We start from the raw sequence: 10,000 nt of genomic DNA, 5'->3' as shown, positions 1-10,000 counted from the left end.
ATTATTATTATTACTATCCAAGCTACAACCCTAGTTGGAAAAGCAAGATGCTATAAGCCCAGGGGCTCCAACAGGAAAAAATAGCCCAGTGAGGAAAGGAAATAAGGAAATAAATAAATGAAGGGCAATGTCACCGTCCCTTGCCCCTGCCATTCATGAGCAGCCTTTAAAAGCCTTTAATAAGGTTTTGCCATCAATAGTAATGGCCTTGTCAATATGCTAGTCATTAGGGATATCGCATCGATTGCGACACGGTAATAGTCCCTCGAGACTATTACTAGGGATCATCTTCGTCCCCCAATTATGCCTGCTTTGTCACTGCCCTCCTCTTCCCCCCCCCCCCCCCCCAAACCGTGATTGGCTTCCAGGGGAGTCCGCCACAACGGATCTTAAGCAGCCGAGCGAGATCATTGATAGAGGGGGTGAAGGAGGGGTGAGTTTCTTGGGGGTTGATTTGAATGGGAAAGTATAATACGATACTCGAGTGTGACCCCATGTTACCTGATTTTCATTTGGCCTTTTTTTTTTCAGAGTTCCAAATTTTATCTCGATTTTTCTCTTTATTTTCTTCCTCCGTGTCTTTTTCTGTTATTTTCATTTTACGTACTTTTTTCAGAATTTGTAATTTTTCCTGAGTGTGACCCATGTCACCTGTTTTTCATTTGGTCTTTTTTTTTCAGAGTTCCAAATTTTATCTCGATTTTTCTCTTTATTTTCTTCCTCCGTCTTTTTCTGTTATATTCATTCCATGCATTTTTTCATAATTTGTAATTTTTCCTGAGTGTGACCCATGTCACCTGATTTTCATTTGGCCCTTTTTCAGAGTTCCAAATTTTATCTCGATTTTTCTCTTTATTTTCTTCCTCTGTGTCTTTTTCTGTTATATTCATTCCATGCATTTTTTCATAATTTGTAATTTTTGCAGTATGACCCATGTTACCTGATTTTCATTTGGTCTTTTTTTTTCAGAGTTCCAAATTTTATCTCGATTTTTCTCTTTTTGTTCTTCCTCCGTGTCTTTTTCTGTTATATTCATTCCATGCATTTTTTTCATAATTTGTCATTTTTCCTGAGTGTGACCCATGTCACCTGATTTTCATTTGGCCCTTTTTTACAGTTCCAAATTTCATCTCGATTTTTCTCTTTTTGTTCTTTCTCCGTGTTTTTTTCTGTTATATTCATTCCATGCATTTTTTTCATAATTTGTAATTTTTGCAGTATGACCCATGTTACCTGATTTTCATTTGGTCTTTTTTTTTCAGAGTTCCAAATTTTATCTCGATTTTTCTCTTTTTGTTCTTCCTCCGTGTCTTTTTCTGTTATATTCATTCCATGCATTTTTTTCATAATTTGTCATTTTTCCTGAGTGTGACCCATGTCACCTGATTTTCATTTGGCCCTTTTTTACAGTTCCAAATTTCATCTCGATTTTTCTCTTTTTGTTCTTTCTCCGTGTTTTTTTCTGTTATATTCATTTCATGCATTTTTTTTCATAATTTGTAATTTTTGCAGTATGACCCATGTTACCTGATTTCCATTTGGCCCTTTTTCAGAGTTCCAAATTTCATCTCGATTTTTCTCGTTTTGTTCTTTCTCCGTGTTTTTTTCTGTTATATTCATTTCATGCATTTTTTTTCATAATTTGTAATTTTTGCAGTATGACCCATGTTACCTGATTTCCATTTGGCCCTTTTTCAGAGTTCCAAATTTCATCTCGATTTTTCTCGTTTTGTTCTTTCTCCGTGTTTTTTTCTGTTATATTCATTTCATGCATTTTTTTTCATAATTTGTAATTTTTGCAGTATGACCCATGTTACCTGATTTCCATTTGGCCCTTTTTCAGAGTTCCAAATTTCATCTCGATTTTTCTCGTTTTGTTCTTTCTCCGTGTTTTTTTCTGTTATATTCATTTCATGCATTTTTTTTCATAATTTGTAATTTTTGCAGTATGACCCATGTTACCTGATTTCCATTTGGCCCTTTTTCAGAGTTCCAAATTTCATCTCGATTTTTCTCGTTTTGTTCTTTCTCCGTGTTTTTTTCTGTTATATTCATTTCATGCATTTTTTTTCATAATTTGTAATTTTTGCAGTATGACCCATGTTACCTGATTTCCATTTGGCCCTTTTTCAGAGTTCCAAATTTCATCTCGATTTTTCTCGTTTTGTTCTTTCTCCGTGTTTTTTTCTGTTATATTCATTTCATGCATTTTTTTTCATAATTTGTAATTTTTGCAGTATGACCCATGTTACCTGATTTCCATTTGGCCCTTTTTCAGAGTTCCAAATTTCATCTCGATTTTTCTCGTTTTGTTCTTTCTCCGTGTTTTTTTCTGTTATATTCATTTCATGCATTTTTTTTCATAATTTGTAATTTTTGCAGTATGACCCATGTTACCTGATTTCCATTTGGCCCTTTTTCAGAGCGCCAAATTTTATCTCGATTTTCTATTTTATTTGTTCCTTCTGTGTGACTTTTCCTCTGTGTTATTTTGATTTTATGTCATTTTTTCATAATTTGTAATTTTTTCCCGAGTGTGACCCATGTCACCTGATTTTCCTTTGGCCCTTTTTCAGAGTTCCAAATTTCATCTCGATTTTTCTCTTTATTTTCTTCCTCCGTGTCTTTTTCTGTTATATTCATTCCATGCATTTTTTTTCATAAATTGTAATTTTTGCAGTATGACCCATGTTACCTGATTTCCATTTGGCCCTTTTTCAGAGTTCCAAATTTCATCTCGATTTTTCTCGTTTTGTTCTTCTTCTTCTGTGTCTTTTTGTCTGTTATTTTCATTTTACGTACTTTTTTCATAATTTGTAATTTTTTCTTTTTGTCCCTTTTCTCTGTATTATTTTCATTCTATGTTCTTTTTTTTCATAATAACCTCCGCCAGCGAAGTGCGAAGGAGGTTATGGTTTACCCCCTGTTTATGTGTGTGTCTGTGTATGTTTGTGAACAGCTTCCTGGTCACCATTTTAAATGTAGATTAATGAAACTTGCAAGTATTAACTGTTATGTAAAAAGCTGAAAATGGTTAAATTTTTGGAAGTTCAATGTCACGGTCGAGCAAAAGGTCGAGAAATAAGCTGCGCCGCGGAGGTATGCGCTCTACTGAGTGTCCTTTTAGTTCGCAGTGATTTCCCAAGCGTAATTTCGATGAATTTACAGCTAGATTTTTTTTTTTTTTTTTTTTTTTTTTTTTTTTTTTGCCTCCAATCTAATATATTTATCCTTCGCGCTTTTCTTATAAGAACTCCGCTATTAATTGCTTTAATTTTAACGGATTAACCTTCGCTATTGTAACGCAATTATGTGGAATAAATCAACCAATTTTCTCCCACATGCTTCTTCCAATTTAATCTTTATTTCTCCTGTTATCATATTTTCCTCTTTCCTTTATCTCGCCTGCATTTCAATCCTCATTATTATTATTATTATTATTATTATTATTATTATTATTATTATTATTACTTGTTAAGCTACAACCCTATATGGAAAAGCAGGATGCTATAAGCATAGGGGCTCCAACAAGGAAAATAGCCCAGAGAGGAAAGGAAACAAGGGAAAATAGAATATTTTAAGAACAGTAACAACACTAGAATAAATATATATAAATAGATAATATAATATAATATAATATATGATAAATAATATAAATATATATAAATAGATAATATAATATAATAAATAATCTATAATATATGATAAATAACATAATAAATAAATAATCCTCTTTCCATTATTTCTCCTGCATTTCAATCCATCTTTTCCTCATTCCCCCCTCTCAAATCTTCCCCCACATCACCCTCCCCCCCCTTCTCTCCAACCCCCCCCCCCCCTTCTCCTCCTAATCTCTCCTCACACTTACAAATTCTTCGTCTTTTGTTGGTCTTAACGAATCCTTGAAATTGTAGTTCCTCTCTATTGGGTTCTTGTCAAACCCTGTTTAAATGTATGTATGTATGTATGTATATACGTATGTATAGATACATAGATTATATATATATTATATATATATATATATATATATATGTATATATATATATATATATATGTATATGTATATATATACATATACATATATTCAGGGTTAGCGTAATGGTTCTTTTCGAGTATAAATTCATACACACACAAACACATACATACAGTATATATATATATTGTTTGTTTATAGTATATGCGCTTTTATATATATATATATATAGAGAGAGAGAGAGAGAGAGAGAGAGAGAGAGAGAGAGAGAGAGGTGGGTGGGTGGGATACGGAACAATTTCGACTAAAGTTAATTTTATCCAAAGACATTCTCTTCCAATGAAACCTTAGTATTAACAACGTTTTGGTATTTTTATATAATTTGAGATGATGAAGTAAATTAGATTATTTATATATTTTATGCATTCTTATGGCTGGCATTTTCCCCTTCACGTCATACACAATAATAGCACTTATGAAATATTCCATGAACCAAATTAAGTGGTATTTATACATAGATTAAAATTTTATTATTGTAATCATGGAAGAATGAAAGCAGATATGCCTTATACTTATGTTCAATTCTTTTTTCCAACCGTATAGAAGGAATGTCATATTATTTCTTGTCATATATAAATTAATATTGAATAAGCATTTGTCTCTCTCTCTCTCTCTCTCTCTCTCTCTCTCTCTCTCTCACGACACTTATAGGAAATTTTTCACAATTTTAGTTCATCTGTAGTAATTAATGTAATCTTTTAATATTATTATTATTATTATTATTATTATCATTATTATTATATTATCATTATTGGTGTTGTTGTTGTTATTTTTATTGTTATTATCAATCAAAAATTCACAAAAGCATATAAAATACTAGATTACCGAAATACAAAATATACAGAAAAAAAAATCGTACAATCACTGAAATTTCCTTATCTCAACGCCCCTCCCCCGAAAAAAAAAAATTTAGTTATATATATTTTAAAATCATAGTAATTAAACATTTCCAATTTCCCGTTTTATACATTTGGCGTTTTATAGGAAAGTCGCCGGGCTGAGCCCAGAATTAAAAAGGACATAAAGAATCTGATTGCAATCAACAAAAGGGTCATATTTCCAGTTCGAGTGACCGGCCCTCAATGGCCCGGAGTTTTGTTTCTTTAGTTTGTTTCTCTGTACGGGGCAGAGTTCGTTTGTCGTGCGGAAATGTTTTGGCTGTTTGTGAGTTTGTGTATTGGATGCCAATTTTGTTATGTGGTTGGTGTTATAGTATGTCTGAAATGTTTGTTTTGATTTTTAGTATGGGTGTGTGGGTTTTTTTTTTTTTTTTTTTTTTTTTTTTTTTTTTTTTTTTTTTGCACCAATTATTTTGTAATAAAGCTTTTTTTGTAGAAGAAAGGAAGGGCAAAGTTTGTTTGTCGTGCGGAATTTTTTGGCTGTTTGTGAGTTTGTGTATTGGATGCCAATTTTGTTATGTGATTGGTGCTATAGTATGTCTGAAATGTTTGTTTTGACTTTTAGTATGGGTGTGTGGGTGGTTTTTTTTTTTTTTTTTTTTTTTTTTTTTTTTTTTTTTTGCACCAATTATTTTGTGATGGCTTTTTTTTTTTAGAAGATAGGAAGGGCAAAGTTTGTTTGTCGTGCGGAATGTTTTGGCTGTTTGTGTGTTTGTTTATCGGATGCCAGTTTTGTTGTTCAATTGATTGAAGTTAGGGTATGTCTGAAATGTTTGTTTTGATTTTTAGTATGGTTTATTTTTTCTTGCACCAATCATTTTGTAATAAGGTGTTTTTTTTAGCTGATAGGAAAGGTGGATGGAAGAAGAATGATAGCCGTTAGTTAACTAACAATAGTAGTGAATAGTTTAGGAAGTTAGTTATTAGTAAGAGCAATGTAGAAGTGTGGTTTAACCACAATTTTATTTATATAAATGTACTTTTTTTATTGTTTTAAATCTAATTTGATTCATTAATTGCTTATTTTTTCTTTACTCTTTTTATGGTATTCTCTGCCACCTGCCGAGTATTTTTTTAAGCTGAGGTTAATTCTTTTGCATTTTGCAAATTGGAAAGACCTGGTGGCTTTGCAGTAAGGCTTGTATTTCATCTATTGATGGATGTTGTGTTTTTTGCATAGTTCTTATATTTACTGGCGGATGAATTGGTGGGTCGTCTTCTGAATCTTCTTTTTAACTCTCTTCGTCTTGTTTGAAATACTGAATATCATGTTGTTTATTCTGAAGTTCATGAAACTCGCTTGCCCTTTTTTTTTTGCGGTTCATTTGTCTTTTGTTCCTCTTCGTGTTGTTATCTACCTTATTTATTCTTCTTCTTCTTCTTTGTCTGCATCTTTTCCCACTTTTATATGGGGTCGATGTTTCTGGCCAGCTTTCTCCATCTACCTCTGTCCCACACTTCATCCCCGGTTAATCCCTTTGATCGAAAGTCATCCTTGATACAGTCCATCCACCTTCGCTTTGGTCTCCCTCTCCTTCTCGTTCCCTGTACCTCCATTTCCATTACTCTCCTCCCAATGTACTGTTCATCTCTTCTCATGACATGACCATACCACCTTAGTCTACTTTCTTGGATCTTATCTGATACAGTAGTTCTCTAACTCATCTTAATTTGTTGGACAGAAACTTACGGTCTATTAAATTTCTTATTCCTGATCTAGATATTAATCTTTGGCACCGTCGTTCAATTAGTTCATTTTGCATTTTGTATAAGATTTATCATAACTCTGACCATCCTTTACATTCAGATCTCCCTGGACAATTCTATCCTGTTCGTAATACTAGGCAGGCAGGTAATTCTAATAGCCAGGCCTTCTCCATCATGAGGCTCAATACTACACAGTATTCTAGAAGTTTTATTCCAGATGTTACCAAGTTGAGGAATGATCTTCCTAATCGGGTAGTTGAATTAGTAGAACTTCAAAAGTTCAAAGTTGGAGCAAATGTTTTTATGTTGACCAGGCTGACATGATACTTTTTATAGTTTATATATGACATATCTGTTTTTGACGTTGTTAATAGTTTATATATGACATATCTATTTTGACGTTGTTACGGTTTTTAGAATGATTTATCGTTAATTTGTTCTCATCATTTAATTATTTCCTTATTTCCTTTCCTCACTGGGCTATTTTTCCCTATTGGAGCCCTTGGGCTTATAGCATCTTGCATTTCCAACTAGGGTTGTAGCTTGGCTAGTAAATAATAATAATAATTATAATAATAATAATAATAATAATTACCTCATTCCGTATCTTATCTCTTCTTGTCACCCCGCACATCCAGCTTCTTCTCTTCTGTCTTCTTTATTGCCCAGTGGCTGGGTTCTATACCTTATTTATTGTATCTTCAGATAAATACTTTGTTGTTAGATTGTTGTATGTTAATATGCTGTTTATAACTGAGGGGTAAAATCCTTGACGGTGCCCCGAATTGCTATATTTGTTATTGTCGCAATTCTTGTGTCATCTTGTATATTGTTTAGATTGCTAATTGCAATAATCTGACTATTCCCAGTATTATTAACTTACTTTGACGTAACTTGTACATTTATTTGTATTGGATGTTGCATCTCTTCATCTTTATCTCTTGCATTTTCTATTTAATTAGACCCTTCTCACTGGGTATTTTGTAGCTAAAATTTTATGTTATTGATTGCAAATGACACATTTCTTTGTATTTTCTTTACATTCCTTGTACGTATGGTCAAATGATGAGCATTCAGATCATATTTTGAAGTTTTTATCTTTAGAATATTCCTTATACAGATGCTTATAAGAATAGCATTTATAGTAAAATGACACTTTCACAAACATCTTGTTCAGTATATTGACTTGGGATGTATTAGTAGGCTAAAAAGAGGCCTACTTCTATGGCTCTCTTTGCAATCTTCGGTATTTTAAACCTTATTTTCACAATGTGAAGATTATTTTGGATTTTTATCACATTATCCACTTTAGCGGTTATTTTTCCTTTCAATGGTAGATTTAAGTTCTCTGTATACTGATGTTACATCCAGAAGTTTAACAACGATGTTTTTGGCAGTTGTATAATCTGGGGGGTCAATTACTTCAAACTTTTGACAGTATTATATTGAGGGGGGTCAATCACTTCAAACTTTTGATAGTATTATATTGTGGGGGCTCAATCACTTCAAACTTTTGATAGTATTATATTGTGGGGGGTCAATCACTTCAAACTTTTGACAGTATTATATTGAGGGGGGTCAATCACTTCAAACTTTTGATAGTATTATATTGTGGGGGGTCAATTACTTCAAACTTTTGACAGTATTATATTGAGGGGGGGTCAATCACTTCAAACTTTTGATAGTATTATATTGTGGGGGCTCAATCACTTCAAACTTTTGATAGTATTATATTGTGGGGGGTCAATCACTTCAAACTTTTGACAGTATTATATTGAGGGGGGTCAATCACTTCAAACTTTTGATAGTATTATATTGTGGGGGGTCAATCACTTCAAACTTTTGATAGTATTATATTGTGGGGGGTCAATCACTTCAAACTTTTGACAGTATTATATTGTGGGGGGTCAATCACTTCAAACTTTTGATAGTATTATATTGTGGAGGGTCAATCACTTCAAACTTTTGATAGTATTATATTGTGGGGGGTCAACTTTTCAAACTTTTGACAGTATTATATTGTGGGGGGTCAATCACTTCAAACTTTTGACAGTATTATATTGTGGGGGGTCAATCACTTCAAACTTTTGATAGTATTATATTGTGGGGGGTCAATCACTTCAAACTTTTGACAGTATTATATTGTGGGGGGTCAATCACTTCAAACTTTTGACAGTATTATATTGTGGGGGGTCAATCACTTCAAACTTTTGACAGTATTATATTGTGGGGGGTCAATCACTTCAAACTTTTGACAGTATTATATTGTGGGGGGTCAATCACTTCAAACTTTTGACAGTATTATATTGTGGGGGCTCAATCACTTCAAACTTTTGACAGTATTATATTGTGGGGGGTCAATCACTTCAAACTTTTGATAGTATTATAGTGTGGAGGGTCAATCACTTCAAACTTTTGATAGTATTATATTGTGGGGGGTCAATCACTTCAAACTTTTGACAGTATTATATTGTGGGGGGTCAATCACTTCAAACTTTTGACAGTATTATATTGTGGGGGGTCAATCACTTCAAACTTTTGATAGTATTATAGTGTGGAGGGTCAATCACTTCAAACTTTTGATAGTATTATATTGTGGGGGGTCAATCACTTCAAACTTTTGACAGTATTATATTGTGGAGGGTCAATCACTTCAAACTTTTGATAGTATTATATTGTGGGGGGTCAATCACTTCAAACTTTTGATAGTATTATATTGTGGGGGCTCAATCACTTCAAACTTTTGACAGTATTATATTGTGGGGGCTCAATCACTTCAAACTTTTGACAGTATTATATTGTGGGGGCTCAATCACTTCAAACTTTTGACAGTATTATATTGTGGGGGGTCAATCACTTCAAACTTTTGACAGTATTATATTGTGGGGGTCAATCACTTCAAACTTTTGACAGTATTATATTGTGGGGGGTCAATCACTTCAAACTTTTGATAGTATTATATTGTGGGGGGTCAATCACTTCAACTTTTGACAGTATTATATTGTGGGGGGTCAATCACTTCAAACTTTTGACAGTATTATATTGTGGGGGGTCAATCACTTCAAACTTTTGACAGTATTATATTGTGGGGGGTCAATCACTTCAAACTTTTGATAGTATTATAGTGTGGAGGGTCAATCACTTCAAACTTTTGATAGTATTATATTGTGGGGGGTCAATCACTTCAAACTTTTGACAGTATTATATTGTGGAGGGTCAATCACTTCAAACTTTTGATAGTATTATATTGTGGGGGGTCAATCACTTCAAACTTTTGATAGTATTATATTGTGGGGGCTCAATCACTTCAAACTTTTGACAGTATTATATTGTGGGGGCTCAATCACTTCAAACTTTTGAC

Source organism: Palaemon carinicauda, chromosome 26, assembly GCF_036898095.1.
Source record: "Palaemon carinicauda isolate YSFRI2023 chromosome 26, ASM3689809v2, whole genome shotgun sequence".
Classification (NCBI taxonomy): domain Eukaryota; kingdom Metazoa; phylum Arthropoda; class Malacostraca; order Decapoda; family Palaemonidae; genus Palaemon; species Palaemon carinicauda.
The sequence above is the reverse complement of the archived record's forward strand: the minus strand, read 5'-3'. Positions refer to the sequence as shown.